Source organism: Alexandromys fortis, unplaced genomic scaffold (assembly GCF_014885135.2).
Source record: "Alexandromys fortis isolate MF-2015 unplaced genomic scaffold, M_Fortis_MF-2015_v1.1 scaffold_351, whole genome shotgun sequence".
Taxonomy (NCBI): Eukaryota; Metazoa; Chordata; class Mammalia; order Rodentia; family Cricetidae; genus Alexandromys; species Alexandromys fortis.
In genome coordinates this window covers 209,613-235,179 of record NW_026068251.1, presented here as the reverse complement: position 1 = coordinate 235,179, position 25,567 = coordinate 209,613, and the positions used below count along the sequence as shown (strand labels likewise).

At 40.0% G+C, this 25,567-nt stretch overlaps 1 protein-coding gene across 15 annotated transcripts in view; it reads left to right on the top strand.

Moving 5' to 3' along the window:
* LOC126494185 (zinc finger protein 420-like) overlaps positions 1–25,567 on the top strand; it is a 74,429-nt gene that overhangs the window by 29,954 nt on the left and 18,908 nt on the right. For 5 of the 15 annotated variants that reach the window (XM_050131443.1, XM_050131438.1, XM_050131442.1 and 2 more), the window contains exons 1-3: positions 13,319–13,530; positions 14,685–14,801; positions 15,090–15,178. The gene's annotated coding sequence lies outside the window, so the exon portion shown is untranslated. Of the gene's footprint in view, positions 1–12,950; positions 13,531–14,684; positions 14,802–15,089; positions 15,179–16,031; positions 16,051–17,347; positions 24,566–24,588; positions 24,614–25,567 lie in introns of those variants that run through there. The other 10 variants (XM_050131441.1, XM_050131439.1, XR_007589968.1 and 7 more) reach the window with 9 other exon arrangements.

Here is a 25,567-nt window from a genome sequence, read left to right as displayed (position 1 = left end):
AAAAAAAAAAAGTCCTTTCGCCATATAATAATCAAACATTAAACATACAGAGTAAAGAAATAATATTAAGAGCTGCAAAGGAAAAAGGCCAAGTAACATATAAAGGTAGACCTATCAGAATTACACCTGACTTCTCAGTGGAGACAATGAAAGCCAGAAGGTCATAGTCAAGCATTATGCAGACATTAAGAGACCACGGCTGCCAGCCCAGACTACTATACCCAGCAAAACTGTTGATCATCATAGAAGGACAAAACAAGATATTCCATGACAAATCTAGATTTCACCAATAACTAGCCACAAACCCAGCCCTACACAAAATACTAGAAGGGAAACTCCAACCCAAGGAAGATGGCTACACCAACAAAAAGACACACAATTGATGACCTTGTTACAGCAAATTCCGAACAAGAAAAAAAATACACAAATTAACACCAACAAGGATGAAAACTAAATTAACAGGAGATAGCAATCACTGGTCGTTAATATCCCTTCATGTAAATGGACTCAACTCACCCATAAAAAGGCACAGGCTAACAGATTAGATATGAAACAGAATCCATCCTTCTGCATACAAGAAATGCATCTCAACTTCAAAGACAGACATCATCTCAGAGTTAAAGGTTGAGAAAAAATGTACCAATCAAATGGACCTAAGAAACAAGCAGGTGTAGCTATACTAATATCTAACAAAATAGACTTCAAGCTAATTTCAGTCAAAAGAGACAAAGAAGGACATTTCATATTAGCCACAGGAAAAATCCATCAAGAGGAAATCTCAATACTGAACATCTATGCCCCAAATACAAGGGCACCCTCATATGTAAAAGAAATACTTCTAAAGCTTAAATCATACACATGGAAATTAAACAATGCTCACCTGAATCATCAATGGGTCAAGGACAAATAAAGTGGGAAATTAAAGACTTCCTAAAATTCAATGAAAATGATCACACAACATACCCAAATTTATGGTACACAATGAAAGCAGTGTTAAGAGGCAAGTGGTCTCAGTATTATGTAGCTTCCATGGCCTCATCAATATTCCAAAACAAGGCTCATGAAAGCACACATGTAACTATGCAACCTATTGCTAGAATCTGAAAAAATATATTGAAAAGAATGTATAAACAGACTTGCCCGGTCTTTGAGCCGATTAGTAAAGATTTAACTCTCTAGTGAGTGGCAGACCAATCTAACTGGTCTTGTTCTAAAGTCTATGCTCTTGTGGTGTAGGAGTTCCTTCTGTTTTTGTGTTGCTTTCATTAGTTAATGAATAAAGAAACTGCCTTGGCCTACTTGATGGGGCAGAACTTAGGTAGGTAGAGAAAACAGAACTGAATGCTGGGAGGAAGAAGGGCAGAGAAAGAGAGAAGCCATGGATCCTCCTCCTGAGTTGGACTCCGGCTAGAATATCCGGTAATCCACTGCCACATCGTGATACACAAATTAATGGAGATGGGATAAACTAATATGTAAGAGTTAGACAATAAGAAGTTAGAGCTAATGGCCAAGCAGTGTTTTAATTGATACAGTTTTTGCGTGGTTATTTTGAGTGTAAGCTAGCCGGGCAGCCAAGACACACAAGAGCTCCACCCTACAACACTCTTGTGAGTAGATTTATTTGTCTACTTGATTTTTAATGTGACAGCAATGAGATTTAGTCTATTGACATCTATTATATGCTTGTCTCTGGGAAATTGCTGCTCATATCACCCTTGGTTCAGATACACAGTGTTAACATTCCAAACTACAAAGATCCTCATTTTATCCTTGTTTTTTCTTTAAAAGAAGCAAAATGAAAGCTGGCAGCCATATCTACAAGGTGGACAGTATCTTGTTTTGGTGGCTCAGTGGGTTATAGAGACTTCTAGGGAACAAGAGTACTCTGAGTTTCAAGTGTTATGCCTACTGAATCTGCACAATTTCAGGGTTTTCCTGAAGAAATTTAGTGGTACTTCTTTTCTCTCTTAATCGGCTTCCTTCAGGATAGAATATCTCAGTTTCTAGGCAACTACTACACAACAGCCCATTCTCCAGGCTTTTCTGTTTTGTCTTTATTATGAAGCTTTTAAAGTTGAACAGGTAAAATAACTTCACAATAGGTTTTCCCCCTGGTTTCAAATTCTCAGAATTTTCCTCAGGATAATCTCCTGAGATTTGCTGGATTGGAACATTCCATGTTGGCTGTCAAAAGTTCCTCATGTTCACAATGATTCTCTTCAGAGTAACCTACTGTGCCTTTAAGGAGAAAGCCCTGCATAAAGCACATGCACATCACTCACCAGGGGAGCTTTTCTCCCCAGTGTGAACTCTCTGATGACTTCTAAGACCAGTGAAGGACGTAAAGGCTTTGTCACATCCACTACAGTTGTAAGGCTTCTCTCCCGTATGAATTCTCTGGTGGATTCTAAGCCAGCCTTTCTGGACAAAGGATTTGTCACACACACTACATTTGTAAGGTTTCTCTGTATGAACTTTCTGATGGGTTCTCAGATGTTGCAGGTTGATAAAGCATTTGCCACAATCATTACAATTGTAAGGTCTCTCTCTGACATGGGTTCTGCAATGGTTCTTAAGCTGATAAAACCCATGAAAGCGCTTTCCACATTCTTTACATTCACAAGCTTTTTCTGCAGCATGAATGCTCTGATGTCTTTTAAGACTTTCAGAGGTGTAGAGGAATTTGCCGCATTCACTGCATTTGTAAGTTTTCTTTCTGTTATGGGTTCTGTAGTGGTTTTCAAGACGTGACAAAGTACTGAAGGAACTACAACATTGTTTACATCCATAAGGTCCCTCTTCAAGATTTTTCTGGTGATTTCTAAGGTATGCGTAGCTACAGAAGGCTTTTCCACACTTGTTACATTGGTAAGGTTTTTCTGCAGAGTGGATTCTGTAATGATGCCTTTTGAGAGCTCTTGAATAACCAAAGCATATACCACATAGCCTACACTTGTAAGGTTTCTCCCCAGTATGACTTATCTCATGTCTCCTGAGGTTTGAGTATTTCCAGAAGCATTTCTTACATATTCTGCATTGGTATGGTTTCCTATCATTACAGATCTGCTGTAGCACGGGTTTACATTGAGAGTCAAAAGATTTATCATCCTCTGAATATTTCTGTTCTTTCTTTTCAGTCTGCACTCTCTCATTTTGACTACTGGTGTAAGACAAATTTAAAGAATATGTATTTGCAGGACCTGTAAGTTAAAAAGTGCTTTTTAGAGTGCTGTGTATACCCTGTGAGACTCTCTGAGAAAATTAATTTTTGAAAAAAAGTTCTAAATTGGAGATTGCTTTTGAGCTACGGATGGAGGGAGCCATACATATGTCCCCTTCTCCTATCAGCTCTGAGACACCATCTGACCCAAACCTGAGCAGGCCTTCTACAATTGCCATAGTCTCTGTGAGCTCATGTGTATAGGCTGCTGTATTTAGAAGGCCTTGTTTTCTTGGTGTCCTCCATTCCCTCTGGCTCTTGCACTCTCGTTTCCTCTTCTGCATGGTTTCCTGGGCCCCGAGGAGCTGGATTTGTTGGAGACATCACATTTAGGACTAAATGTCCCAAGGTCCCTCACTCTCTGTGCATTATCTAACTGTGGATATTTGTTCCCATCAACTGATGCACACACAACGTGTAGGGAAAATAGTGATAGACATAGATAAATAAACAACCCCTTCCACTATTTATCCTATATATATTCTTCTATAATGTTTGACTTAATTTGAGGTTTTGATGTTTAACAGTTTGGACCTTGAATTGAATCCCCTCATTATTAAACTTTCTAATTGTTAAGAATTTCTAAGTCCCTTTTTATTTATTTATTTATTTATTTATTTATTTATTTATTTATTGTCCTGAAATTTGCTCTGTCTGCCAGACTGGCCTCAAACTCAGAGATCTGTCTTTCTCTGCCTCCAGAAGGCTGTCAAGGGAGGGACCGGAAGTCCCATTACTTTCATGACCTAGGGCCGGAAATCCCGCCATTCCCTGCATGACCTGGGAAAACCATATGGTTCTGTACCTTAGTCATAAGAGTCTCATGGTGAGTTTAACCTGGGAAAGTCAGCAGTCAGCAGCATAATGGCTGGCACGGCAGCCCTGAGGCTCTAGAACTTCCCAGGTCAGAGAAGCTGCATGGCTGGGACACAGGAGGAAATGGTCCAGGGGGGTGCGAGTAGTTTCTCTGCTGCTCATTAAGAAGCCGGCTCTGAAATTCTAGTGTGCATGTCTTAACCCTGTCTTTAAAGTTTAGGTCATGTGAACTGGTGCTCATTCTGATTTTTCCTCATTCATCTTCTCTTTGCCAGGAGGTTTTCAAAGGAATGAGCTGGCAGAGTCCTTTATGTGTTATCTGGAAGCAAGGTTCTCTTGTCCATTGTGGCAATGGCACAGCTTCTGGAATTTAAATTCATCCATGCTTTCTAACTCCCCTGTTTTACCATTTCGTATTCAAGAACATGGCCTTTGCCCCGAGTACAAGGCATTCCCAGGGAGCTTTTAAGATATTAGTCACTTAGGAACTACTGAAGATTTGATTGAAGCAGAAAGTATATACTAGGAAGCTTTTAAGTTATGTTGTAATCATTAACATTTACTAAGCAAAATATTTACCAACATTTTCTAAGTAAGGTTAATTTTTTTTTTTAACTTTTTCGAGACAGGGTTTCTCTGTAGCTTTGGAGTCTGTCTTGGAACTAGCTCTTGTAGACCAGGCGGGCCTCAAACTCCCAGAGTTTTGCCTGCCTCTGCCTCCCGAGTGGATGAAGCATCAAGTAGATTTTTGGATTTTCTGTCCACAGCTTGTCATTGATGGATTACCTGGACAGCATCTTTTAAGTCATTTCAAATCCCTTCATATATAGAGAGATAGAGATCCATTCTATATGTTCTGTTACTCTAATGAACCCTGATAATTGATCTGCTCTAGATGCAAATAAACAGTCTAAGGGTTTCTAAGTGTGCCCTGGAAGACAATCTTTTTTCTAGCAGCCATGGAGCTTGAACTGTGGAAAACCAAACTGAAGCCCTCATCATAAAGTGTACTGAATTAGGGCAAAAATTCAAGTCCCAGTATCAGACAGTGTATGCTGTTGAAGTAGGGGTATTAATTAGTAGAGAACAGGATGCTTTAATTTATGGTGGGGATGTGTGGCAGGACCCTATTACAGCTGAGAACATTGAATTCTCTAATTTTTTCTTGTATTTATTTATTTATTTATTTTGGTTTTTCAAGACAGGGTTTCTCTGTGGTTTTGGAGCCTGTCCTGGATCTAGCTCTTGTAGACCAGGCTAGTCTCAAACTCACAGAGATCTGCCTGCCTCTGCCTCTCGAGTGCTGGGATTAAAGGCGTGCACCACCACCGCCCAGCTAATTAATTTATTTTTTAAAAAGAAAAGAAACTACCTTTTTTCCTTATACATACCTATCCAAGTTCCCACTTTCTCCCCTCCTCCCATACCCTCCACATAACCTCCCACCCCACCCCCATCCAATCTTCATAGAGGGTAAGGCACATTACTTTGGGGAAGGTCCAAGGCCCTCCGTACTATATCTAGGCTGATCAAGGTATCCATCCAAGAGAATAGGTTCCCAAAAAGCCATCACATGCAGTAGGAATAAATCTTGGTGCCACTGCCAGAGGCCACTAAGTCTGCCCCAGAGATACAACTGTCAACCACATTCAGAGGGATGAGTTTGGTCGTATGCTTGCTTCTTCCCAGTGTGGCTGAAGTTGGTGAGCTCCTATTAGCTCAGGTAGACTGTTTCAGTGGGTGTATCCATCATAGTCTTGACCTGTTTGCTCATATTCTCATTCATCCCTTTCTTCAACTGGACTTTGGGAGCTCAGTCCACTGCTTCAATGTGGATCTCTGCCCTGTTTCCATCAACTGCTGGATGAAAGTTCTATGGTGATATTTAAGATATTCATCAGTCTGACTACAGGGCAAGTCAAGTTTGGGCCCCCCTCTCCTCTATTGCTTAGGGTCTTAGCTGGGGTCATCCTTGTGGATTTCTGGGAATTTCTCTAGAGCCAGGTTTCTTGCTAACTCTATGATGGCTCCCTCAATCAAGATATCTTTTTCCTTGTTCTCATCTTTGTCCTTCCTCCCTCTCAACATTCCTATTTCTCAAGTTCTTTTCACCCCTCCTCTTCTCCCCTTCTCTTCTCCTTCCAGCCTCCCTTATCCCCCACCCCATGCTCCTAATTTTGTTAGGCGATCTTGTCTATTTCGATTTCCCAGGTGGATCTATATGTTTTTCTTAGGGTTTACCTTAGTTTCTCTAGGATAATGAACTATAGGCTCAATGTCCTTTATTTATAGCTAGTATCCACTTATGAGTGAGGACATACCATATTCATCATTTTGGTCCTGGGTTACTTCACTCAGGATAGTGCTTTCTAATTCTGTTCATTTGCATGCAAAATTCAAGATTTTTTTTTAAACCACTGAATAGTACTCTAATGTGTAAATGTGCCACATTTTCTTTATCCATTCTTTGGTTGAGGGTTTTTAGGTTGTTTCCAGGTTCTGGCTATTACAAATAATGCTGCTATAAACATAGTTGACAAATGCCTTCATAGTATGATTGAGCATCGTTTGGGTATATGCCCACCAGTGGTATTCCTGGATCCTGAGGTAAGTTGATTCCCAATTTTCTAAGAAACCACCATACTGATTTCCAAAGTAGTTGTACAAGTTTGCATTCCCACCAGCAATAGATGAGTGTTTCCTTTACACCACATTCTCTCCAGCATAAGCTATTTTTGGTGTTTTTGATCTTAACCTTTCTGACAGGTGTAAGATGGTATCTCAGAGTTGTTTTGATTTGCATTTTCCTGATGGCTAAAGATTTTGAAAATTTTCTTAAGTATTTTTTGTCCATTTGAGATTCTTCTGTTGAGAATTCTCTGTTTAATTCTGTACTCTATTTTTAATCTGGCTGTTTAAAATTTTGATGCCTAATTTCTTGAGTTCTTTATATATTTTGGAGATCAATCCTTTGATCAGTTCCAATGTAGCTGGCTTTACATTGAGGTCTTTGATCCATTTGGACTTAAGTTTTGTGCATGGGAATACATATGGATCTATTTTCATTCTTCCACAGGTTGACAACCAGTTATGCCAGCACCATTTATTGAAGATGCTTTCTTTTTTTCCATTGTATAATTTTAGCTTCTTTGTTAAAAATCATGTGTTTGTAGGTGTGTGTATTAATATCTGGGTCTTTGATTTGATTCCATTGGTCAACCTCTCTGTTTTTATGCCAATACCAAGCTGTTTTCATTTCTGTAATAGAGCTTGATGTCAGGGAGGGTGAAACCTCTGGAAGTTTTTTTTTTTATACAGGATTGTTTTGGCTATTCTGGGTTTTTTGTTTTTCCATATGAAGTTGATTATTGTTCTTTCAAGGTCTGTGAAGAATTGTGTTGGGATTTTTATAGGAATAACATTGAATCTATAGATTGCTTTAGGTAGGATTACCATTTTTACTATATTGGTTCGACCTATCCAAGAGCATGTGAGATCTTTTCATTTTCTGGCATCTTCTTCAATTTCTTTCTTCAAAGACTTAAAGTTCTTGTCAAATAGGTCTTTCACTTCCTTGGCAAGTCTTACCCCAAGATATTATATGTTATTGTGGCTATTGTGAAAGGTGATGTTTTTTCTGATTTCCCTCTCATCTTCTTTATCCTTTGTATATAGGAGGGCTACTGATTTTTTTTAGTTGATCTTGTATCCTGCCACATCACTGAAGGTATTTATCAGCTGGGGTCACTTATATATATTATCTTGTCATGTTTAAATAATGAAAGTTTGACTAATCAAACTCAAGGCAAAATAGTCCCCCAGAGTTACACTAGAAAGTGAAATTCATAAGAAGGTATGCTATACTACTGAAACCCTTCATGATTTTGCTAATTAATTCTTTTTTAAATATTTATTTATTATGTATACAATATTCTGTCTGTGTGTATGCCTGCAGGCCAGAAGAGGGCACCAGACCCCATTACAGATGGTTGTGAGCCACCATGTGGTTGCTGGGAATTGAACTTAGGACCTTTGGAAGATCTGGCAATGCTCTTAACCTCTGAACCATCTCTCCAGCCCTGCTAATTAATTCTTGTATAAGTCTGGGAATTTGTGTGGGAATGGTTTTTAATGGTGTGGGATACTGCTGCCGGGAACATAAAACATAAAAGTAGACCAAGTTGAATTTATTGATATGCCTCTGAGTGGAGATTCTGGGTTTAATATGGAAGCTTACACGGTTTAAAAAAAAAGTGTCAAAAGTTTGTGTGAATGATTGACTGAAGCACTTGTCAAAAGATGACCTACTGAAAAAGAGTTGCCCATGTTCGCTATCCCTTGGCTTAGGGTTAAAGAAGGCATTTTAAGGCTCAGGGAAATTTGTAGTGCTAGAGAAGGTATGTTGTGTAAACCCTAATCCTCAACAATGGGAAGGCCCAGAGAAATGCCCTTCAGTGATCCTGTCAGATGCAAAGTGGTGAGAGGGGCACATTAGTTGGTTTTTAATATTGTTTAGTTAACCTTTTTTCCCCATCGCTTTTCCATACTGACCACAGTTTCCCTCACTCCTTTTTTTCTGCTCCCTTGTGGATTTCCATCAATCCCCCTCCCCATCCACTCCTCTTCTGTGTCTATTCAGAAAGGGGCATGTTCTCCATGGGCTTGAGCAAAGCATGGGCCATCAAGCTGAGGTAGGACCAAGCTTCCCCTCCTACATCAAGCCTGAACAAGGTAATGCAGCATGGGGAACTGCTTCCCAAAAGCAAGCTGAGTACTAGGGACAAGTCCCGCTCTAACTTGGCTAGGAGACTTACAAACAGATCAAGCAACAGAATTGTCACACCCGTGCAGAAAGCCTAGGTTGGTACTTTGCAGGCTCCCTAACTGTTGTTTCAAAGCCTACGTACTCCCACAAGCTCAGGTTATCTGTCTCTCTGCATTCCTCTCTCATGTCCTTGACCCACCCCCTTGCTTGTATAATCACTCCTTTCTTTCTTCAGGAAGATGCCTGGAGTTCAGCCCAATGATTGGCTGTGGTCACAGCATCTACTTCTAACAATTACTGGATAAAGACTTTGTGGTGATACTTAGGGTAGTCAACAATCTGATTACTATGCATGGCCAGTTCAGACACCCTCTCCACAATTGCTTAGAGTCTTATCAGGGGCATCCTTGTGGATTCCTGGGAGTTCCCTAGCATGAAGTTTCTCACTCATCCCGAAATTGCCCCCTATTAGGATATCATTATCATTACTCTCCCTCTGCATCCAGCCCTCCAACTCTTTTCCCATGCCCAAGCTGTCAACCCTCTCCTTCAAGTGCCCCCACCATGGCCCCAGATTACCCAGGAAAGCTCTTCTATTTCCTCTTCCCAGGGAAATCCATGCATTCCTCTTTGGACCCTTGTTATCTAGTCTAGTTGAAGAGTAGGAGAAATGAGAATATGAACAAAGATATCAAGACCATGATTGGAATTCCCACTGAAACAGCTTACATGAGCTAATTGGGAACCCACCAACTCTGGCATGATAGGTAAGGAACCAGCACAGGACCAAACTAGACTCTCTGAAATTTTTACCACATTCAAATACATTTCCTTCACTGTCAATTCTAGCAGTCATTTCTTCTAGAGATAACACTGCATTTTGAATAATCTTTCCTTGTAGATTTCGGGATTTTAAAAATACCATTTAATTCACTGCTGACTTTAGATTATGGGTAAATATCCATGAATATTATACTTTCCTGGTATTTGTTGGTTTTAAACAATAGGAGAAGACAATTGGAAAAATAGATGCACACTGTTACAAAACTTAGATGTGAGAAGAACTTGATAGATCTGAGAGATTAGGAAGCCTCTGTCTGAGAGACTGTCCAAGGGAAGACTAGACTAGTGTGGTCTTCTACTACAAATCCTGAGCACCACATTCTGAAAACCACATATAACAATTTGAGCTTTATTTACTTTAAACAGTTCACATTGAAACACATTATAGTGACCTTTGAATGGAAGCTTCAGATATGTAGAAATGTATCTGTTCAGAAGCTGGTGTTTATTTGAAGAAATGTCATTTCTGTATTTTTTTTAGGGGAAACATTTAAACCATGGGATATTCATACCATCCTAGAATGACCTTGTGCTTAGTTTCCATGAAGTGGAAAATGTACTTTATCATTACAGATATGAACAAAATTGTGTCAAGGGACACATTTGGCTTCCATATTTAATACTGCTAAAATTGAAACACAGTATCTTACATTGGATTCTGTCTGTTATAGGGCAAGTGTCATGAAGTGATGTGTCATGTGGAAATGTCCTGATCTTTCCCATGAAAGTCATACATTGCTATGCCCATTTTTTCTTGCATTTTGATGCTGACTATGAATCCCCTATGCATCAAATTTTAAAGATTGTAAATTCACAACAGCTTTATCTTTTATCCTGGCTCTCAAAATTCTGTTGTGCTGTCACTTACATGAACTGAGGCATATCCTGATGTTTTAAACTCATATTATGACTATTAAAATATTCAAAGAGAAATTATTATTCTTTTAAAGCTGGTGTGTGTGTGTGGAGACAAACACAGGACAGACAAAACACGCACGAAAAGAGAAGACACAGAACGCAGCTCCCACGTGGGTGCGCTTTAATGGGGGGGACACGATAAGGGACAGGTGTGCAAGACACACAAGGGTAAGGGGCAAGAGAGCGAGACCTCGTGGAAGCTCGCTTTTTAACAAGAAGCGCAAGGGTATCTGGGAGAAATGTCCTGCATCTGTGCACACCCACGCACGCAGGCGTCCGTAATCCAGGAGGAATCTGGGAGCTGTAGTTTCCAAAAGGAACAACAGAAATATTCTTGGAGAATATTTTCATTATTCATTTCCGTTGGTTTTGTGGTTATTTGTAACATGAGGGGCCTGCTGGTTGGGGATTCTTTCCCACAGCCGGCAAGCCCCAAAGAAAATCACACAGAGATCTCACTAAGTTATAAAACTGATTATTAGTTCAGTCTTCTTATTAGCTCTTGTAGCTTATATTAACCCATGATTCTTATCTATGTTAGCCACATGGCTTGATACCTTTCTCAGCAGGGCAGGTCATATGTTGCCTCTTTGGTGGTCTGGCCTGGACTCCTGTGAATTGATCATTTCAGGCAACAGTCTTGAATCCATTCTGGATGTAGAACTCTGGTATTGGGCCATCTGTTCCTACCGGAGATTTTTCAGGTGGGCTTCCTCCTTCCAGCATTCTCCTGTTCTCATTGCCTCACCTCTACTTCCTGTCTGGTTGACCCACCTATACTTCCTGCCTGGCCAATCAGCATTTTATTAAAATACATGATTGACAGAATACAGACAATTCTCCCGCACCACTTCCCCCCCTTTTAAAAACAACAACAAAAAAGAAAAAAAAAGGAAAATACCCATAGTCCATTTTTTAGGAATGCAGGCATAGTATTCCAGGCTACTTCCTGCTGGTTGGTGGCACTGATAATCTTAAAAGGACCTAGAGAAAATTAGAATTATAATCAAGTCCTGACTGGAGAATCCTGTGAGTCTTGATCATCTCAGGCAGCAGTCTTGAATCCGTTCTGGATGTAGAACTCTGATATCGGGCCATCTGTTCCTACTGGGAGATTTCTCAGGTGGCCTTCCTTGATCGAACCTGATTTTTCTTAATTCATAATGAATCCACAGTCTTTCATTTCCTGTGGAAACAAAAGCAAAATCTCTTCTCCAAATTAACATACCTTTTGACTTCAATTTTATTTTTTTTAAAGATTTATTTATTTACTATGTATACACCATTCCTTCAAAGTATGCTTGCATGTCAGAAGAGGGCTACAATGTGGTTGTTGGGAATTGAACTCAGGACCTCTAGAAGAGCAGTCAGTGCTCTTAACCTTTGAGCCATCTCTCCAGCCCTTGACTTCAATTTTAAAGTCAAGGTATTTTCAAAATACCTATCTTGGATTAATTCAGCAGCATTTATAAACAAATATCTTTTAGCAGCTGTTGCTCCTTTCTCGGCATTCAAACAATTCAAAGAGAGCATAATAGCATACAGTATCAAGATTCTCTGTGTATTTTCCATCTTTCTGCAGCTTTATTTTAACTTCTATTTCTTTTATATTCAGTTTTACTTTTTGAGACAGGTTCTCTGTATATCTTTGTTCTGGAATAACTCTGTGACCAGGCTGTCCTTGAACTCACAGAGATCCTTCTGTCTCTGCCTCCCAGGCTTTGGGATTAAAGGTGTGTCCTGCCACACCTTGAAGTCACAGAGGTCAATCTACCTCTGCCTCCCAAGTGTTGGGATTAAAAAGGTGTGTACCACCCACCACACCCAACTCTTTTAGAGACTTTCAGAATATGGCATTTGATATGTTTTAATAACTTATACTTTTCATGACAATGAGACACATCTTCATCTGGGTAAAACAAGTACTTCATACCAATTCCCCTTATCTATTCAATATGTTTTCTGAGGTAAGCATCACACCCTTGCAACTTTAGTCCTTATTGTGTACTGTTTGCAGTGCTCAATAATGCAAGGTGCTCCAGGTGTGCCAGGATATTCTTTTCTTTTTTTCTTTTTTGGTTTTTCAAGACAGGGTTTCTCTGTAGCTTTGGAGCCTGTCCTGGAACTAGCTCTTGTAGACCAGGCTGGCCTCGAACTCCTAGAGATCTGCCTGCCTCTGCCTCCCGAGTGCTGGGATTAAAGGCGTGCGCCACCACCACCCGGCCTGTGCCAGGACATTCTTGTGACCAAAGTCATCTAAGGGCTCTAAAATTCCCTCAGAGAAACAGTTCTGCCAATCACAGAAAAATAATCACTCTTTTTTACAATGGTTTCTTCAGTGTCTGAGTACTTCTAGAAAACAACTAATCCTTTTAATGTTTAAGCTAGATACAGTTACTCCTTCTAATGTTTACCCTAGATAAAATGATTCTTCTAGATTCCCACTGCTTTGAGCCAGAACTCATTGTGAAGTTCAGACACAGGGGTGCAGTTCTAGCCTAGGCTGGCAGCAAGCATGTGGGGAGGCTGTGCAGAGCGGGTCTAGGGCAGCCTGACAGCTGGAGGGGTCCCCGATGTGGGGCGGGGACATTTGCCTGCTCACTGGAGTTTAGGGATAAAAACCAACAAAGAACAAAACAAAACAAAAACAGAAGGATGTACTTGAAAAACTGCTGCTGGAAAAAGAGCCCGCGGTAGGCGGGTTTCGAGGGAGCACGTGACGGGAAGTGGTGTGTAATTGGGCGGGGCCCGGAGGAAACGTTCCAATGAACCAGGCTGAAGGTACAGGAAATTCCGCCATTCCCTGTTGGATTCAGGGAGCCGCGTCTGGAACCGGGTGAGGAAGACCGCGCTATGAGTTTGGGGACCTGAAAACTCCCCGGAGCCGTAGTCGTCGAGGAGCGGCCTGGGGAAGTCAGCAGCGCAGTGGCGGGAACCGCAGCCCGGCGGCCCTGGAACCTCCCAGGTCAGAGGAGCTGCGGGGCTGGGATCCAGCAGGGAAGGGGCGGCGGTGTGAGCTGAGGCTGCTCAGGACACTGTCAGCTCCTGCCGGTCGGTCTGTTGTGGCGACGGAGGCGGTGGCAGCTTAAGTCATCGTCGTGGCCAGGCGCGGCAAATTCCATCACTACAAACTGGGTTCTTCTCTATACCCCATGCGCACCCTTAAAAGTGTTCGTCTGTCACAGTTCTCTTGATTGCTCCTCGCTTGCTCTCTTATCTGTTCTGTGTGTGTCTCTGCCTCCCTTATGTCCCCAGTCCGAGACGGCCTTTAGCTTTCTTGCTCATCTTCTTCCCCCTATAAATCTCTCATCATAGACCTGTTTACAGGTGGCGTGTTTTCTTAGCGGCCCACCATGACCGGCTACCAGAGGCCCCACGTTTTATCCCACTTTATCCTTATAGCTTTAAATATTCTGTTGGTATATCTCAGTTGTCAGTAAGTTTGAGATACCATTAAGTGTGTCTTACCGTGATTTTTTTCAATTATTTTACGATTACTAGGCTATTCTGTTATAAAATAATTCTTAAAATAACGTAGTAGATCATTAGCATTGTCTGCTGTTTGTAAACAGGGTTCTCTTTGCCTTTGTGGCATTTCCAAAGCTCCTGGAATTTATATTCACCCGTGCCTTCTAACTTCCCCGTTTTACCACTTGCCTGTTCAAGAAGCGTGGTCCTTGCTCCTGAGACTAGGCATCCCCAGGGAGCTTTGTAGATAGCTATTACATAAGGAACCGGTGAAGATCTGATTAAACAGAACTGCCATATATATATATATGGTTGTAAGCATCTAGCTTATCTTTTACTCCTCACTATTTTTCCATATATATCTGAGATATATGCAGTCTAGGATGTAAATACAGCCTTTACAAATGTGTCTTCATATGCTGTGTTCTTAAGTTACGTCTCAGTCCCGGCAAGGCCAGCAAGAGTACTGTGAGAGTACATTAGTTCACAGTATTTTATAGTTAGTCCACTCGGTATACATCAAACAAAAATTTTAGAAAGCATCATTTGAATTATGAACATTCACTCACCTGTATGAGGAAAATGTCTCCTTGGTTGAAGGAAAGCTCTCTACCATTGTACACCTGGCCGAACTGTCCTTTTTTATTTCAGGGTTTGTTGACATGTAGTGCTGTTGACTGAAATCCTTGTAAGCGTGGGAATGCCTCGAGTTTCCTCACAGGGTTTTTTGCAGAGATCTGTTGAAGTACAGCACTCGAGATTCTGAAGGTGAGAATAGTCTTGCAGTCTCCCTGGCTCTTCCTCGGGGTTTCTGGGAAAACTACTCTGCCTGTGTGTGAATGAATCTCAATTGCAGAGTAAAGTGAAATCTTCAGAGAAGAGAGACATTTGTCTTGGTATTTTCTCCTTCATGTTTATCCTTTGGCAGATAACTTTTGAAAGTTAGTAACTTTTAACTTTTAACTTTTGACTTTTGACTTTTGAAAGTTAGTATCTTTCATTTTTGTTCTGTGAAAAGGTCTAGGTGCTTTCTGAAGAATCTCTTCTCTTGTGCAGGTCTCAGTTACTCCTGCTCACCTGTGAAGCAGAACCAAGAGCCCTGGGTGGTGTGAAGAGAGTGGAGGAGACAGTAGCAAAGGATCCAGGTGTGCTAGAGGGTCTGAGGAAGGGATGAAGGGTTGGGGAAGGGCTCAAGTGACAGCAGAACCAGGATATGAAATTGGTTTTGCCACATTCTATTTCATTGGAAGCGATTCTAGAGAATTCCACTAAGAATAATCTGAATTATGGCTTTGTAGGTGTTTGAAGATTTTATACATAATTATTAATATTCAGAGGCAAATAAAATTTTTTGACTTTACATGGGAGTGATGCTGTCCATATTTCATTCACATTGCTGGTTGTGGTTTTATACTAATAATGAGTGATTCCATTACTATCATTTCAATTTGGTGCTTAATAAAAACCATTGAAGCCTCTTGGTTTGTCCTGCATGCAGAGTTTTTGGGACATCATTTAGTTCCTTCAGGTTCTGTGTCTCTTGGGGTTACTTTCTCTATTTCCTAATATAATGCCCACAGGATTTTGATAAGATTTGCTTAATATCTCTGCCAAGTATTAACCTCCATTTCCCCTGTCTTCTCTTTGGTACCCGTCGGTGTCTGTCTTCAACACTCCACTGCTTGCATCACTCCATTTTTTTTGTTTGTTTTTTGTTTGTTTATTTTGTTATTTGAGACAGGGTTTCTCTGTGTAAAAGCCTTGACTGTCCTGGATCTTGCTCTGTAGACCAGGCAGGCCTCATCACTAAAACTTTTACATATTTTGAAATTGCCTCTGGTTTTTTTCTTTTTCTCAAAATATTTTAGTCATCGCAGTTTCTCACATTTTTATAAATTTTAGGAAGATTTTCTCTCTATGAAAGAATGTCTGTATGACCTTGGTAAACTTCGAATCTTTCTAGAACATGAACAACCTTTTACATTTCTTCCCTGGTTTGAATGAGAACATGGTTTCGGTGAGTCAGTATTAACATGTATTTTTTGTTATTCTCTTTTCTATCTACTGATGATGTCAACATTCAATGTTCTTGTTGAAGACGGTTTTTAACATTAGCCTTTACTAATTTTAAAGATTTGGTCTATTTTTAAGACATATCTACATTGTCCCTTGCTGATTGACGTTTGAGAAGACTGAGCATCTTCTGCTGTTGTGTAGATGATTCTGTGCAGGCCTGCTAGTCATTGTTGGTTTTCTGTGCTTCCTGTTCATGGTTGTCTTTCTCAGTGGTTAACACTGAAGCTTTCCTGCATCACTGACTATTTGTGTCCTACAGTTCTGTCATTGATCTCATGTATTTGAAAACTTTTATAAAATGCCTTTGTTTTGATCATATAGCATTCTGGAAAGGTACCATTTGGTCATTTGTTAATATCCTCTATTTTTATATTTATAGATTTGGCTTTTCCAGTTACCATAATTATGACCAGCCTTCTTCACAGAAATCTTTTAAAAAATTCCTTCACTCTTAGCACTTTGTATCCCTACACTTGAAGTAAATACTTTTATAGGAAGTATATATTTTGATTTTAGGGTGTTTTCTCTTTTCTTTTGAGGCTGTATCCTATTTTCATGTTTGTTTTGAGGCATATTAAGCATATACATTTCCAGAAATCACTGAAGGAAAATATAAGCACATACTATTTTTGTTAATTTTTTTGTTGTGTTTCTTTTCTTTTTTTCTGAATTTCTATTTTATTGTTTGCTGTATATTTTATTCCTTTATGTACTGAGTAGTATCTTCTGTATGCTTTCTCTTTTTATTGTTTGGTTGGTCACTAAACTGCCTGGTGGCTGCAGTTATTTGAAATCATACCTAGACTGTCTCTGTGTGTTCTTCCTCCTGTAGTGTCTTCAGTGTTTTTAATTATTTAGGACCTTGATTTTAGACACTGACTGGGCAGAGCGAGAGACCTTTGTGTTCAATAGATGAATGTTTTTTACATGACTAAACATGTGGAGCATGTGTTTACATTTAGGCTATGTCAAAGCTTGTGTGCATTGCCACTTTTTTAGAGCTTATTTCTTGATTATAATATTTGCTTTGTACTTTTTTGACTTTGTTAAATTCTGAGTATTTATGTATTATATTATGAAATATTTCCTAATATTTTTTTCCATTTTGTAAGCTGTTTCTTCATACTTTCAGTTATTTTCATTTCTATGCAATTTTTTCAGTTGCACACAAATTTCACCAATTTGCTCTTCATCTATTTTCATGTTTTTTAGTCATGGATATTTACCTTTTCTTATAGCACTGGTTGACATGGCTCTCTCTTGTGTAACAAGTTTTTGGTGTTTTGGTGAAATTCAGTTCATCATAGAAGGTTGGATTAGTCCTGGATCTGCCGCTGCCACTGCCAGGTGCTGTCCCTGTGGAACTACAGTGCCATCTGAAGTCACAGCTGGGATGACTCATGCTTTGCTCTGTGTGGCTGTGCTTGTTCTGCACAGTTAGGACCTTTGTAATTTTGTAATTTGTAAATAATGTAAATCTGTAGGAGTCTCTTCACTGTACCCATGAAGTAAATCGTGGGTAGCTTGATTGTCATGGAATTTGAGTTAATCATAAATCTTTTAACACTGTCATTTTCACAGTAATGCCTTCTTTTTCATGTGCATGTCTATTTTTCATATCTTCTAGTGTCATTCTATATTCCTTCAGTGAATTTAAGTTTCTGTTTTATAAGTCTTTCTTGTGCTTGGTTAGTTTTTTCTTTTTTAATACCATTTTTTATTGTTGAAATAAAACCAGATAGTATCAAACAAAAGTCCTACCTCCAAATATCTCCTCTTAAGTTCTATTTGTACAAGTTTGTAATGTATAAGTATTGGTATTTAATGATTTCATAGATCTGTTCACTCACAGTTACCCCTTTTTACCCTTTGTCCTATTTCTGGGTAGACACATTTCCTTCCAAGTTGTTCTACCTGTAGTTCATGTATGATTTTGACAGATTTGTGCCAAGAATCCCGGCCATAATGTACCCATAATTCCAACTGGAATGTGATATGGGTGGGGAGTTTTTCACATGTGATCTCTCCATCTTCCAGCTCTTAAAAATCTTTTACCTCTTCTTCTGTGTTGTTCTCTGCAATTTAGATGTGAGAAGATGGAATTCCCATTATAGTCTGTGCAATAAGCCGTCAATTGTTCTTAGTATTTGATGAGTTATGAGTGTTTGAAATACTGTTGTCTATTAAAAACAAAGTTTCTTAGACCCAGACTGAAAGTCACACCAGGCTGTGGTGTGATTAGAACCAGTAAGAGTCAGTTTGAATATTTCTACATGTAGCAGAATGTCAGTAGAGGATTCCCTCCGAGGGCCTGTGACGTTCACCATCACTGGCTTTTTGCCAGGTTTCTAGTACCATCTGTGTATTTCCTTCTGTATCGCCAGCTTTAGGCCAAACTAGAAGGCCTTCTGTTACCCACAAAGTAGTCTCGCCACTCTGACAGTAGGCCTTCCTTGCCTAGCAGGTTTGTATTATAGCACACAGGATGCAAATATCTCTTTCCCCTGTTCCAACCCACATAGCATTTTTGACACTATAAATGCTACCACTGGGGAGTCTAAGAAATTTTTTAGACACTGTGAGTGGTCTGTTTACTCCTCAGCATCTTGTTGGTACTTAAATATTTAAAAGGGGGGGGCATGTTCTGTGTGCATTATACAACATATGAGAAGGTCTAACAGATATTAGCTGTCTCATGAGTATCTCTACCTTTAAATTTCAGGATTCTATTTCTTATCTAAAAAGTCCCTCCCCCCTTTTATTTTATCCTATGTTATCAGCATTAAATTTTTCTCTGTCTTTGAAGTGTGTACCCACTGATGCAATATTTTGAGTGTGGAAGTCACCTTTCTCTGTCCTGATTAGGGCAAAATGATTCCAACTGTTGTTTTGTATTGTTAGGTGTAAGATTGTGTCTCATTGTTTTTGCTGTGCTGAGGTATATTCCTTTTTTTTTTTTGTCACACTCTTCAGAGTTTTTATAATGAGCAGATATACTTTGCCACAGGCCCTTCATCAATCTATTAGCATGATCGTATTTCTTCTATCACTGAGTCTAGATTTGTTGCCTTACATTGATTAATATATAGGTGTTGAAACAGTCTTGAATTCTTGTATTAAATCATCTCGCAGTCCATTTCCATGTAATTTAGAGACATTCTCTGTGTCTGTGTTGAATCTGGAATCTGGTCTGTGGTTTTTCTTTGAATATATTTGTTTGGACTCATCTGCTTTTGGTGTCCACGTAAAGCTAGCTTTGTATGATGACTTTCTAACATCCCTTTATGTTTTGTGCACTATTTTCCTTGTGGTATTATTATAAGGTTTGTCTAAAGGAAAGGAGAATTCTGTGCCGGGTCTGTCCAGTACTCAGACACTGATAGAGGAGACTTCTTGCTTCAATCTTAGTACTGCTTAATTCCTTTTCTAGTTATTTACCCTGGCAGGTTGAGTTTTTTACTTGTTTCTAAGAGCTTATCCTTTCCTTCAGTTCCAATTTCTTTTTGTATGACTTTCTACAGTACTCCTCCATAAGGTAACTCTGATGTCATTGGGATACACTTCAATGCCCTTTTTTCAATTCTAGTTCTGTTATTTCAGGATTCATTCTTTTAGTTTGGATTAGGTGAAAAATGCTTCATCTGTACTTTTGTCAATTTACGGAAACAAATTCTGTTTCCTTGACTCACTGTATGGTCTTTATTTCATTGTTGTCTTTATTTCACTAATTTCTACACAACCTTTTTAATATCTTTCAATATACTATTTCAGATTGACCTATTCTTGTGCTTGTAAACCCTCAGTTACATTATTATGGAAAAATATTTTTTACATCCAATGCCCATTGCTGCCAAAATTTCTTAGTGTATCTTTGTCACCCTACTTCTGTGTCAGTGTTTTTCTTCCTGACACTATGAAAGTGTCTCTAGTACTCCATAAATTGTCTTACTCTTCATTGATTTAATACCACAATACCTAATTAAGGAACAGTAAACCAAGTGCTGGAGATTTGGCTCAGCAGTTAAGAGCACTTGTTGCGCCAGGCGGTGGTGGCGCATGCCTTTAATCCCAGCACTTGGGAGGCAGAGGCAGGTGGATCTCTGTGAGTTCGAGACCAGCCTGGTCTACAGAGCTAGTTCCAGGACAGGCTCCAAAGCCACAGAGAAACCCTGTCTCAAAAAAAAAAAAAAAAAAAAAAAAAAAGCACTTGTTGCTCTTACAGTTTACAGGTTTAGTTCCCTGCACATACATGGTGACTTAGCTCACGTTTCAAAGGATCGATTGCCCGTGTATGGCCACAGCAGGCACTTCACGTATGAGGTGAACAAACCTCCCCACAGAAAAATAACCATGCACACAAACTTAAAATATAGAAATTGTAAGAAAGAGAAACAGTAAATGATCTACAGGTGTTATACAAGAATTCAGGATAACAGGACAGGAAAGAACATGGAGGTGTCACTCCTAGTGTGAGAGTAAGTGTGGAGCCTGCATATGTGATTTCAAATGGCAAACTAAAGAAATAAATGTTGTCAGGTGTGTGTGTGTGTGTATAATTGTATATTATTGTATATATATTTTATTATATAATGTAATATATGTATTAGTTTTATTGTTTTGGGAATTTCATTCATGTATATATCATATGTTTGATAAAAATCACCCCCAGTCCATCAGGTCTAATTAACCATACCATAATACTTAGCCACATCTCCATATTTATCTCTGTATTCATGTCTTTTGGAATGAACTATGTCTATGGCAGCTTAGTTCTATGCATATGAGCCACATCTTTGAGGAAAACTGACTGCCTCTCCCAAGGCCAATAGTTGCCTGTGATATCTCATAGTGCTGTAATGAAACATCAGAGAACTGAGCAGAAGACAGGGTTCATGGAACATTTTATGGTTGCAGAGCCTTCCAGAATGGGCATTTTTGGGTTTTCAAGTTCAGAGCTGGAGCTTTTTACTATGTAAGGCAGAGCTCTGGAGGTGCTTTGTCTGGCCATTAGGGTTGTTAGAGTGTTCTGTGTGTGGACTCTGATAGTTGGAAGGCCTTAGTGTTAGAGCATGACCAATAAATAGTATGCCTCAAGGAGCTTACATTCCTCCCTTTTTTGTTTACTATTGGTAAACGGTCAGGTCGGGAAAGGTTCGTGACATTTCATTAGACTACTTCTTAATTAATGGAGGTACTCTATTGATACCAGTGACCTGTTTGAACAATAACTGAAACAGGGCATGAGGATTAAGAAGGAAAGAGAAAGAAGATAGAATTGGGAGGATTTTCAGTGAATACTGTAGCAGCCTTGAGTTTATTATCAAAGCCCTTTAATACCCAAGAAAAGGGGAAAGGCAAAAGACTTCCTTACCATGGTTCAAGGAACAAAAAAAGCGTAATCACCTCCTTAATTAGCCAGACCCCCTACTATTTAGCTTTAAGGAGCAAGCTTGAACCCTGTGACCTTGAGTCAAGATAAAATGGAGTCTCACTGTGGGCTCCCACAAATATCAAGGTCCTTGGGACCATCTTGACCTTCACCACCAAAATATAAGTCTTTGACTGCATAGCAAGATGGTTGGTGGTAACCTGTAGTAGCAGCTTGTTTAAAGTCTGTTTAGAGCCGGGCGGTGGTGGCGCATGCCTTTAATCCCAGCACTCGGGAGGCAGAGGCAGTCGGTCTACAGAGCTAGTTCCAGGACAGGCTCCAAAGCCACAGAGAAACCCTGTCTCGAAGGAAAAAAAAAAAAAAAGTCTGTTTAGAAATCTTTTCTATCTGTTGTTGAAGAAATCCAGACAAGAAGTTTATAAGGTAGGGTGGGATCAGTAGGGTTAAGAAAAGGAGGAAAAGGAGGGTTAAAAGGGTAATATCAAATTCCATTGGGCTGTCAGTGATTCACTGAATTCACAGATATTCACTGTCATCAAGCTGTGTCTTACATTTTTTGAAGACCCATATACACTTCTCAGATCTTTTACTATAATTGACTTGTTGACACAGAAGCAACATTCATCCCTTAAGAAGAGACAAAGATTTTTTTTAAAATATGTTTATTTATTACATACACAATGTTCTGCTTGCATGTATACTTGCAGGCCAGAAGAGGGCACCAGATCTCATTACAGATGGTTGTGAGCCACCATGTGGTTGCTGGGAATTGAACTCAGGACCTCTGGAACATCAGGCAGTGTTCTTAACCTCTGAGCCATCTCTCCAGCCCAGCAAAGATGATCTTATCTCTGATGTTGGTAAATGCAGTCCTAGTCAATGGTGTAGCAGTATGGCGGTCAGTGAATCTAATTTTAGCATTGGAGGGTAAGGATGATCTGAGCCACCCAATGGAGTTCCTGGATGAACTTATATGAAAACTGACGGTAAATATCTAGGGAAGTAATCAGTCCTGCCACTGCAGTTGCAAGCCAGTGGTTATTCCCAGGACTGAGAGAAAGGGTAGGACCTGGAAGAGCTCATTTGTTATACCATGCATCTATAAACCACGTGATGAGAATCAGCAAGGATTCTTCACCAGGTAGCACTCCTAATTTTGGAAAAGGAACATGAGGGTACAAGATAGGTAGGGGTTGCAAAAACTTCACCCAAAGGAGTTTCTGCCTGCTTTGGCAAGAGAAAAACCTAGAAGGGCATAGGTAAGCTTAGAAAACCCAGCAAGTAGGCAGTGGTAAACCTGAGTGCTCAGAGGATAGAGGTGTAATTAATGTTCAGATATAAGGGTGGCTCACAGTGCTCAAAAGTCAAAGTATTATTACAGTCTGAGAGTTCTAGTGTGCCCAAAAATTGTGTCCCTGAGGGTTTATATAGTCTGCAGTACTCGAGAAAGGTATGGGAGAGATAGAGCATGGTACTGATAATAGGCTCAGAGCAATTAATGAGAGGTGAGATGACCATCTGATAGTCCAGTTGTGAGTCTAAGAATGGTGGTCATGAATTTGACCCTGAAGGGACACACAGCCAGCCCTTTCTGAAGCAGGCAAGCAGAGTATTATTTGGTAGCTGATATGCAATTACAGTGGCTCAGGTTTGTCCCATGGGATTTGCAGGACTGATATGGGTAACATCTTTAAATTTCTGGTCACTTTTTACAGTAGTCTTCCCTTTTGTAATAAAGAAAAGCAACATAGAGGTTAAGCCTTAGTGAAGGAAAATCAGATAAGGGAGTGGTAGGGGACTGAGTCAATTTGCCTTTGACAACCTGATACGGTGCATATTCCTGACACCGTTAAGTAGAGGTAGGGCCCCCTTATACATTAAACATCTGTAAGTAATAGCAGGTGTAGACAAGAAGAAATAGAGGGGGAGAGAGGAAGTTGAGACAAAAAAGATTTTCATATCATTTGTGCACTGGCAGAAGTTGTCACCATTGAAAATCCAGCATGTCAATTTTGACTATTGAACTGTACTGAGACCAAGTTGAAGTAACAGAGCAAAACTTTAATGATAATGAAATCTGAGTCCCCGAAGAAAGATAGGTAGGGTTGCAAAAACTTCACCCAAAGGAGTTTCTGCCTGCTTTGGCAAGAGAAAAACCCAGAAGGGCATAGGTAAGCTGTGAGACTTCCAGGATGGAGCGGAGAGACAAGAGGGACAAGATCACAGAGGCTTAAGGAAGTTATGCAGCTTAACAGGCTTCTCCTTGGGGGACAAGCTAAGGAGATAAGGTTGTTGGCTCCAATAGAGGGAGAGGAGCAAATGTCTTAATAACTAGAGAGCTGTCCATATGGTAATGCTCCAGAGGGCATAACAGGCTCCTGAAGCAAGCAAGAAGCCACTTACTCAGTAGGTGATGAGCGATGGAGGATGGGTCAGGTGGAGGGAATAGGCACATGATGTGGCCAACTCTAGAATTTGGAAATGAATATGATGGGTGACCGAAGTCAGCAGAAACAATTGGTTCATACACACCTCAAGACAGTCAGTTTGAGATGTTGAGACACGGCATGGCTAAAAGTTCAGTGTGGCAACTTCTACCTGTGCTACGTGAAGACAGAACTCTGGAAGGAAGTATTGTTTGCAGACATTTGTTTGTTAGATGGTGGGACAGGGAGTGAGGAGAGAAGACAGCAATAGGTAAACCAAAGTTTAGCTTCTTTCATTTGTTTAAAAGAAGTTAAGCTATGGCAAGGGAATTCTTTTTATATAGGAGTGCATAGAGGTGTAGCTTGAATACTATATTAAAGAAACATTGTTTTTAATTCTGTCTTTGGTAAATGGAATCCAATGACTAGAAAGTCCAGAGATAAATGTTGCACTCTGACTATCAGAGCAGGCATAGCAAGCAGCATTAGTGGGGGTATCTTGATGTTAACAGTGGCAAAGAATGCAAAATAAAACCAATAAACACAGAACAATGACTGCTCACATACTTAAAGAAGACCAGTGATAAATAAAACATACAGTGGCCACTGTCATACATTCAACTTTTACTGAACAATTTCCATCTCTGCTCCTATGTTTATAAAGAAACTTAGAGGTACTTAAGAAAACCTAGACCCATCTGCCTGCAGAAACAGACAGACAAAACTTTCCAGACAACCAGAATCAGGCAAGTAGGCTATATTTTGCCTTTTCCCCTTGATGGGTGTGAAAGGATTTGTAATTGGAGGAGAGGTGGATGAATGATGTTTGGCTGTCGAGGGATTTTTGGTGTCCCATTCTCAGGAATCCACTTGGGAAGCCAGCCAGTAAGGGAAAAGTTGTATCAGGTTGTGTGGTTTGGAGGAGGAGAATGGTGAGGCTGTGGTCAAGCAGATAGAGGGAGAAAACAAATAGAAATTCCTACTTTGACTAGGAAATTCCTTCTCAGCAAAGGTGATGGAGCAGCTTGCTAACACAAGGAAATTGTGGGTAAGGGGAATAATCCTAAAAATATAGGATAAGACTGGCAAGACTGTTCCCCTATTCCAGGAATAGAGAGGAGATATCAGTTCCCAAAATTCCATCAGTACCAAAACTGTGGCTCTGAAGGAAGAGATGGATTGCTCAGATGTCATAATGGCTACCCAAGGCTCCCTGTTGGTGATAGTGTTGTTGGGTGAAGGGAGTCAGGGGCCAACTCAGTCAACTATGGCCAGACGTAAGAGAGATTAGCTGAAGGTTGATCTGGACTTGTCCTCACTTGATGAAGGACTTGAGGACAGTAATCAAACCTGTTGATGGCATTATGGGAATGGTTAGAATGGTGTATGAGGGTTTGAACAGACCCAGATCCAGTGACTCTCCTGACCACATCTGGAAGGGACCTTGAAGTTCCTGGGCTTTCTGTGCCTGGGCAACTGCTATGGGTGGCTGAAAGTCCTTACCCAGCCCCAGGTATTTTTGATTTTTGGCCTTTTTTATTTTTACCATGGTATACCTCAAAGCCCATGGCTATGACTTCTACCTGTAGAGCCAGAGTTCCTTTCTCTAGATGTTTATGTTTGACCTTAAAATAAAGGAAATT